This window comes from Camelina sativa, chromosome 11, assembly GCF_030686135.1.
Source record: "Camelina sativa cultivar CO46 ecotype springtype chromosome 11, ASM3068613v1".
Taxonomy (NCBI): domain Eukaryota; kingdom Viridiplantae; phylum Streptophyta; class Magnoliopsida; order Brassicales; family Brassicaceae; genus Camelina; species Camelina sativa.
In genome coordinates this window covers 37601645-37611645 of record NC_141890.1, presented here as the reverse complement: position 1 = coordinate 37611645, position 10001 = coordinate 37601645, and the positions used below count along the sequence as shown (strand labels likewise).

At 38.4% G+C, this 10001-nt stretch overlaps 1 pseudogene; it reads right to left on the bottom strand.

The window, feature by feature from the left end:
- Positions 1-3946: 3946 nt before the first annotated feature.
- LOC147934950 (uncharacterized) lies at positions 3947-5487 on the bottom strand (annotated as a pseudogene).
- Positions 5488-10001: the final 4514 nt, after the last annotated feature.

The following is a 10001-nucleotide window of genomic DNA, read 5'->3' as shown; positions in this document are numbered from 1 at the left end:
CTATTCTATGCTTTTCCCTGGATCTTAGCTAATTCGTCTTATCTACAATTTATATTTCTTTTCCTTCTCCAAGTACAGCTTTTATCAGAGCTGCTTCTCTCTCCTCTCAACCATTATGAAGCAGAAGAATCACTCTAGCATTATGCTAAGCCCTACAGATGTTTCTCTAGCAAAATGCTAAGTCATTTTCTTCACTTATTTGCCTTTGGCTCAAGGAAAACCTCACCTCTCTGTTTATGGAAGGAACAAGACATGTTTAATGATAAAAACTGCAATAATCCCCTTGGCTACTCTTACTTCCACCTTGTTTCCACCATGTTTTCTGGTGAGATCTCTCCTTACTCTGCTCTCTCCTTCTGCCGGTTATCCAATGCAAGTCTCAGATTGAAGGACTTTCTCACAGTTGTGAAGGAGCGCTTGAAAATTCTCAAATGGGGACTATATCCGCCTATCTATCTATGGTCCCTATCATCGGAACGGAGACCTCCTAACCTGAAGAAAGAGTCGTGGCCTATTCTTCATTCTTTTTCACTGGCCAGATCCTTCTCAATTTATGTCTCACTTGGTGTGAAGGGATGTCACAAAACCTTGTTCCAACTGCTGGTCCATCCCTATTTTGAAGCTAAATCTCGATCTGGTGAGCTCTTCACCAGTGGAAATGCCATATCGAATGTCAACCTCTTTAAGAAGGCCAGTTCTAGGGTCGGCGATGAAACATGTGATAACTTGGCTGATTCTGTCTCACCTTTCTCATCAGTCGAGCATCTGGAGCTAGTTGGTGAATTCAAGGGCTCCAACCTTAGACAGGAGAAACCCGAATATCAAAGTGATGCTCCCATCACTGGATTTCTCTAAATTAGTTAGAGAACAGAAGCTTCGACATGGTTCAACGCCGGATTGTCTCCAAAATTTTCAAGCTGATTCCTTTTGGTGGGCCTCTATTGCAAATTATTTGGCATGGGATAATAATGGAGTAAAGATGATGAGTTCAAAGCCCAATATCATTGGCCAATTTGTAATAACTTCCTCATTAAGTGAGAGATCATTTATACAATCCTCCTATAAGGAATACTTACTATTGCCATTACTAGAGCTCATAATCAATTGTTTCAAAGAAATTCCATGGGGTTTTATTCTCACTCTGGAACTAATAAATGAGGATAATTGCATGGAATTGTCAAGGGGCGAGAGCCAAATTGACTCGTCGTCGACTGCGTGAGATGTGTCGAATATACTCACCAGGTTTTTTATTTTCTGTCGAAAACCAAAAACAACAAATTTTATCTGCAAGACGAGCAAGTGGATTTAGGTTTTGATAACCTTCAAACTGTCGAGCCTGAGGGCACTAGCGGAGGTTTAGCTTTATTGTATTCGAATGATTTTTCGGTAAAGTTTTTGTTATTAGATGACCGATTAATCGATATCGAAACTATTATTAATGGAAATCGGGTCTATATGACATTTATTTATGGTGACCCTGTCCCTACAAATCGTGATTATGTTTTGGAAAGACTAATGCGTATCAGAGTTTCGAGATCCAAGCCTTGGTTTATTATTGGGGATTTCAACGAAATAACAGGGAATCATGAAAAAGAGGGGGGAACAAAAGATCAGAAGCCTCCTTTCTACCTTTTCGTGCTATGATTGATTCATGTGGGCTTATTGATTTCCCTTAACAAGAAAACCAATTTTCATGGATTGGTCAACGGTCAAATGGTAAGATTCGGTGTCTCTTGGATAGAGCCATGGGAAATGAAGAGTGGCACAATATATTTTCCCACACTAATGTGGAGTATATGAAGATGTGGGGTTTGGACCATCGCCCCCTCCTTGCATCTATTCTTACACATCCAAAAAAGTTTTTGAGAAGGTTTATGTTTAACAAGCGCTGGATAGACAAGCCAGGCCTCAAAGAGGCGGTGGTAGATGGATGGGGAGGGGAAGACAACTCTGTCGAACGATCCATCTTGAAAAAAATCCAAAATTATAAAAGAGCAATCCCCATTTGGAAGAAAAATAATCAAACAAACTCAGAAAAGTTGATTAAGGAACTTCAAGAAAAGATTGATGAGACATATGGAGATGATCAAGCATCATCGGAAACTCTCCTCAACCTAAAATGGCGGCTTTGCGAAGCTTATAGGGAAGAGGAGGCTTATTGACACCAAAAAAGTAGAGAACTTTGGCTTGTAGAAGGAGATAAAAATACAAAATTCTTTCATGCTTCCACAAAACAAAGGAGGGCAAAGAACCAGATCACCAACATCCTTAATCAACTTGGAGTCTGGGTTGACACAGAAGAAGGAATAGACAAAGTAGCGTGGAGTATTTTGACAATCTTTTTTCATCCTCGAATGCGAGCGACCCAACGTTGGCCATTAAAGATGTACCTACACTAGTCACACATGCTATGAACGAGCATCTCACGAAAGAAATCTTAGAAGAGGAGGTCAAACAAGCTTTGTTCTCCCTGAATCCGGGAAAGGCTCTAGGACCAGATGGGATGACTGCTTTATTCTTCCAAAAATTTTGGGAAACCATAAAAGGCGATCTCACTAAGATGGTGAAGAACTTCTTTAGCTCTGGAATTTTTGAGGGTAATCTAAATGAAACAAATATATGTTTAATCCCAAAAAGAGAACGACCTCGTGAAATGTCAAAATTTAGCCCTATTAGCCTTTGTAATGTGAGCTATAATGTGATCTCAAATATTTTGAGTTTATGACTCAAGAGGTTTCTGCCGGAACTTATTTCCGAGACCCAATCTGCATTTGTGGCAGGAAGATTAATCACATATAATATCCTCATTGCACAAGAAAATTTTCATGCCCTCCATTCTAACCAGGCCAATCGTAAGAAATTTATGGCAATTAAGACTGATATGAGTAAAGCTTATGATATGGTGGAATGAAATTTTCTAAGAGCTTTGATGGAAAAAATGGGGTTTGATCAAAAATGGGTGGACTGGATAATTCAATGCATTACTTCCGTCTACTACCGTATTTTGATCAATGGAGATCCCAAGGGACGGATTAGGCCAACACGGGGGATTCGTCAAGGGGACCCAATTTCCCCATATCTATTCATACTTTGTACAGCAGCGCTAATCGCTCAGATTAAGAATACCGAAAAAGAGGGGAAGATCCAGGGATTACGTACTTCGACCGCAAGCCCCTGGGTTTCTCACTTACTTTTTGCAGATGACAATTTATTCTTATTTAGAGCTGATCCTCATCAATGCAAGGAAATTATCGATATAATCCGCTTTTATGGGAAGGCATCCGAACAAGAAATTAACTTTTCTAAATCTTCCATCATGTTTGGAACCGAGGTCCCTTCCCATCACTACAACAAATATGTACATTGTTAACATGAGAGAAATGCTATAATATGTAATTCATAGGTTTTTCACAAACGCTATGTTAGGCCACTGTTATTGTAGGTACCACACATATATAGCGCATAATCCGTATGATATGGTATAATACATATAGTTTTATACCATAGCAGTAGAGAAATGCTTTGCTATCCCGCTTTTCAAATTTTTGAAAATTATGTTATAAGTCATTATACACGCTATGTTAGGTGATTCTACCATAGGGTTAGTTAACCGGTTTAATTTAGTTTTCGTTAGCAATCTGTTTATACTATAATATATTATATTATAGCGGTTTTTAAAAAAAAAATTATGTGATCACTCATTATGACTGCTCTGATAGATGAATGATTCTAATATAACAAGATTTTAGATGTGATTATAAGTGTTTTGAGGACATTGGTTTCTTGATATCTTGAAATTGACCCGAAACCTGTATTATTGAATCCCCTAATTCACCATTTGATAATTCACAATCCAACATAATACATAATACAAAAGACAAATTTTAAATCCATAAGGAAGAAGATAAAAAACAAATCCATAAGAAAGAATATAAGTCTGAAGTAGGAGACAGTAAACCTCATGGTTAATTTAAGACATGATGATCACTTTGTCCTCTGGCCATGCAATGACTGTGCCAAGGGTATCTTCCATCATCTCGATTTCTTCTGATGGCCTCCAAACTGCTGCATCGCTTACCTTGACAATATCTACCCACACTTTAACTGCATTAGAACCCAAACTAACAAAGTGAACCTTTTGGTCTGGATCGTTTGTTGCCCATCGTCCTTCAGCAACAAACAGCTTCTTTCCGGTAATATCCATCAGTCTGCACTTCTTATTTTCCTTTGAGACAACTTCATTGATACGCTGCAATGCCAAATAATATAAACCGAACCAACAATCATATGACTTGACAGATTCAACTTCATGACATATCCAAAACATTTACTTGAGATTCCAGGAGAAGAGACTGTGAATGCGGTAGAGTTTTCTTAATTGGAGAGCTTGGACCTGTTGCATCCTCAATAGGTGATTTAGAACATGTTGCTGCAGATTTTTCCCCTGCTGTTGATGTAGAACCTAGATGGTATATTAGTTGATGGAGAATTTTGTATAGGAGAACTCTCGCCATTATGACGAACAACTTTATGGGAAGGCCATGCTACATAAGTCATCAAACAATCCTCTAGGTATATTGTGTCCATTGTAGGCCTCCATATGAACGTGTCAGGTTGACATACTGAATCCACGAATACTTTAACAGCTTTTGCCCAATAGGAAGACCATTAACTAATTCAGATGGTTCTTGTGTGTGCCAACGACCCTCAACAACAATCAATTCATCCGTAGACAAATCCAGTAGTTGACATTTGTTCAGGGAACTTCCATTTAGGCCCTGACACAATTCCAATAAGAATATAGTAAAGGACAATACATTTTACCCTTGACACAATGTCTTCTATTTGGACCTCTTTATCCAAAAGAACACATTTAGCTGCAGGCCATGCAATCATCTGTCCAACAGCTTCCTCAATAGTAAACATTTTAGTTGTAGGTCTCCAGAGGAATGCATCTGGTTTCGTAGCAGATTCAACCAACATTTTCAGATCCGTAGGGCCTAGACGAGAGTCATTCACTATGTCATCAGGATCAGAAGAAAAAATACGCCTCTCAGCAATGTTTTCATCAGTATCAGACCAATCAACCAACACACACCTAGAGTGTGATTTTTTGTTTACACTCTACAAATTGTGAAGTCGAAAATAAACATAAGTTAGAAATTTAAATAAGAAGAAGGAATAACTGATCATATATAATAAGAATAAGGAATCACTTACTTTTGGAGCTGAGTTTTCACCAATTTCAGGCTCTAGTCCCTGTAATTTAAGAAAGCAATGTCAAATTCCATTTAATAAATTAGCTGGTTAATGAATACTTTGAGAATTGTCAAAGTAACTAACCTGCTTCTTTAAATCCATAATTTCATTTTGCAATTGATTGACCTGCTTTCAAAGTAACTGAACTTGCTTCTCTTGCATGTCAGCCATACATTTGTTCTTAATTTGGAAACAAGCTAATTTGGTCTTACTCATGCCTCTACCCATTGCCCTCAGCATACCAGGATTGTTAGGTCCCAAAAGCTGGGAGAGATGATCTACATATGGATTTGTTGTACTTGTTGGACCATCAATACTAACCAGTTCAGCTGCCTTTTTCTGGATAAGAGGAAATACAGTGTCAGATGTCAATAATGGTAACAAAATGATTCAGCCACATGCCAATTTGGAACTTACAATCTTTTCTTCGACATTCGTATTAACTGGTGTACCATCCTATTTGGTATGCGACTTGACCCAGACCTTTAGCCTTGTCACTTTAGATGAATCCTCGCTTTCAACTTTCTGTGGAAAAAGCAATAATCTAGGTAGATATTACCAGATCAAACAACAGAGATGGTAGTATGCTTACCATTTCTTCCGTAAGTCTGACCATTCCTTTACGACTAGTAGTGTGAGGGATCTGTTTCTTCCTCCTTTCTTTAGCCGTGTCACTCACAACCTAACATTTAAACATGTTAATAACCATCACTCAAACTTACATAATTTAAAGTCAATACCTTAAAGGCTTGGCTAGTTTTAGTTTTCATTGGGCTCAGATTCATGCTCTGTTGGTTATTCGTAGCCTCATTAAGTTGCCTGACAATGTGTGACTTGTATGCCTTCCACATATTTCCCATCTGCTTCAGCACATCAATCCTTTGAAACTCTTCATCAAGCTCATATCTTGCCTGCACTCAGTTACCATTAACATGTAATTATTAAAATTAACATGTTACAACATTTTTATACCCCATATCAAAGCTCTTCAGAAATTTCTTACATCATAAAATGACGTGTGAAGCACATTATCCTCGGGCAACATGTTTGGCAATGTCTCCAGCAGTACATTGAAGCTCTTGTCGGACCAGCCATTATGTGTTTTAAGCCTGAACAAAGACACAATAGCCGCCGATAGCTTGCTGTGGTTTGAACAACTTTGATATAATGGCGTTCTAGCATCTGCAAGCTTTGCAAGGAACTCATCTTCTCTCTTGTCCTCACCCTCTGCAATCTCAACTAAGTCACCATCTGCAATCTTACCTAAGTCACCCTTACCCTTACTCGCCAACTCTTTTTCAGAATATTCAGCTGCTTTATATACTCAAAAATTTCCTCATTCCACTGATTTAGTTTGCTATCACCATCGACCACTAAGTTCACGTCTCCATGATGATACCAATCATTTTGCAGCTTGTAAGCCTCATCCACCCCCTAGTTACAAGATGATCAACCACGTCACTGCCTGATATGCGTTCTACATTGCGACAATCTTTGCAGGGACATATCATAATATCAATGTTTCCTAACCCCACAGTCACATCCCGTAAAAATTTCCGAGCGCCTCTCTCATATCCAGGATCGACTCTTCAATGAATAAGAAATGGAACAGAATAAAGAACTGGGGAAAGTATCCAAACTCCAGCTGAAACCTAACCTATATAAATTAATTCCTTACCTGCATAGAAGCACTCATGCCTTGTCCAACATTATATGTTCTAAGCTTAATTAAAACCTTATAACAACATTTCAAACCAAAGCAACATTAAAAAAGTGTTCCAGATAAGTAAATAGCTTAATTACCAATGCAAATACGCTAATATCATCTCTATTGCACAACAAAACAATTACAGCCACAAAACAATTACAGCCAGAAATCAATTACATTCACAAAACAAAAAAAAAACCAAAATAAAACAACAACAGTCACAACCAAAGAATAACCATAAAATTTGGTCGAAAGGGACTAACCTGCACTGTTGAGTACACCAAAAGCGAGCTTCAGTTCCCCAATGGCAGCAACCACAAACACTTGACAAATAACAAAACATATCCAATTAGATATGCATGCTTCAATAAGCTTTGGAAATTTGAAAATTATTAAAATCCCTAATTTGAATCAAATCTCTAATTCTCATAATCCGAAATTTGAATCAAATCCCTAATTTGAAAATCCACAAAATCTCTAATTTGGATCAAATCTCAGATCGATGCTCATAAACCCTAAAATTGATAATTTCAATCCTGAGAGTAAGAAGAAAGAAGGAAATTAGAGTAAAGAAGAAAGACATGCCTTCGATTTGAGCTCACTGACGGCTGGGCTGGAGAATGTGTCTGCGGAGGAGCACGAATGTATGGCCGGCGACAATATTAGGGATTTGTCGTAAAAATAGAAGAGAATCTCAGAGAAATTAGGAGTGTGATGTTTTGCTGTTTTGCTAGAGAGTGTTAGGTTTTGCTTGGGAGTGTTGTTTTGTTCGACAGTTTTAGGTTTAGTGAACAAATGTTAGGCGCTTAAGTGAAATAATTCGGCTCAGGGTTGGCGGAATATGATTTTTCAGATTCCCGCTTAAGGATTTTATAGCATAGCGTTTATATTGAACTATTACAAAGTGACCAAAAAAATTAATCATCTTTTATAGCAGTTCATGAAAATGTGATATCCTCTACTGCTATCAATGTAGATTTTTGTTGTAGTGCATATACGACAAGAGATCAAATCTATTGTTGGGATATCACAAGAAGGAGGCATGGGTAAATACTTGGGTCTTCCCGAGAAGATTCACGGATCAAAGGCACAAGTCTTTGCCTTCGTGAGGGATAAACTCCACAAGAGGGTAGACTTATGGACTTCAAAATCCATATCCAAAGGAGGCAAGGAAATCCTGATAAAATCAGTTGCACAAGCAATTCCGACATATGTAATGTCCTGTTTTCTCTTACCAAAAGCTATTTGCTCAAAATTAAGTAGTGCCATTGCCGATTTTTGGTGGAGCAATAAAGCAGATAGTAAAGGATTACATTGGATCTCATGGGAGCAAATGTGTACTCAACTGTCGGAAGGCTGGCTAGGCTTTCGAACACTAGAAGAATTTAATCTTGCCTGATTGGCAAAGCAGGTATGAAGATTACTCATATATCCAGATTCTCTCCTTAGTCGAGTTCTTAAAGGGAGATAGTTTTGATACTGTAGTCCATTAGAGATACATGTATGACCTTCATTTGGTTGGAGGAGCATGTTGGCAGCAAAACATGTTCTCTCGTACAGAATCCGTAAGACCATAAGCTCGGGGTTCAACACGTGCATCTGGACTGAACCATGGATCCTAGATACGCCAGCGCGACCGCCACAAGAATTAAATAATGAGAGAAATCCCTTGATTTGTGTTAACACCTTGATTGATTTCAACACAAAAAAGTGGAAAATGAAGCGTCTTCGGGAACTTTTCCCCCCGAAAGAAATTACCATTATTTTGGGAATTAAACAGAGCTTAAATGCCTCGAGGGATGGATATTCGTGGACCCTGACAAAGTATGGGAATTATACTTTTAAGTCTGGATACGAAGTCGCGAGAGCTATCTCTCGCCCTGTTTGCGACCTCCCTCCTCAGGGACCTAGTTTTACGACACTCAAGGCGCAAGCATGGAAGTTAAAAACATCACGAAAGCTGAAGCATTTCGTGTGGCAATGTGTGACTGGGTGCTTGGCAACTTGCCAACACTTGCATTATCGCCATATTGGTAGAGATAAGAATTTTCCTAGATGTGGAGTGGAAGAGGAAACTATAAATCATATGCTATTTGAATGCCCCCCAGCACGTCAAGTGTGAGCTTTATCGACAATCCCTATCCATCTTATGGTGTTTCCCTCATCTTCTCTATATAGCAACCTCGATTTTCTTTATGGGTGCGATAGAGACTATGGTGCACTTGATCAAAATCTGCGTACATTCCCTTGAGTGATGTAGTACATTTGGAAGGCAAGAAACAAGAAAGTGTTTGAAAATATTTATGAGTCTCCGTAAGATACAGCGGAGAAAGCTATCCAAGAAGAAGAAGTTTGGAGAAGAGCAAATAATAGAGACTTAGCACAACGATAGTAGAAGCAGGCGCACCTCTAACCCCAATTCCACAAGAATCTCTTGTCTGCTTTATAAACGGATCTTGGCATAAAGAGGTGGATAGGAGTGGCCATGGTTGGATTGCGTTTATCGGTGACAGAATCCTGCACATGGGGCTAAAAAAATCGCGTAGAAGCCTATCCTCTTTACATGCAGAGTTAGATACCCTTATTTGGGCTATGGAGTGCTTATTAGCGTTGGGCTTGGATACAACTCTTTTTGCTACAGATTGTTCAGACCTCCTAAGGATGACGTCTAATATCAATGATTGGCCGACTTTTTCATCAGAATTGAAGGATTTTACTCATTTCAGAGATAGATTTGCTAATTTTAGTATTAGATATATTCCTCGAGAGGATAATATCCATGCAGATAAACTTGCAAAATGTGCAAGAACACGAAGTTTCTGTTTTTTTCCATGTAAACTCGTCTGTACTTAACTAACTCTCTCTCGAAGCGAGTCATCTCCGATAACTTAATATAAGAGGTTTGATTGTAAAAAAAATATAATTAGAATAATTTTTTATTTTTTTAAAGCAACTTTTCAGGGTTTTGAAGTTAGTCTAAGGCCAACTATACTATAGGCCTATGGCCCAAAACTAGTCAGCAAAGGAAAAAGAT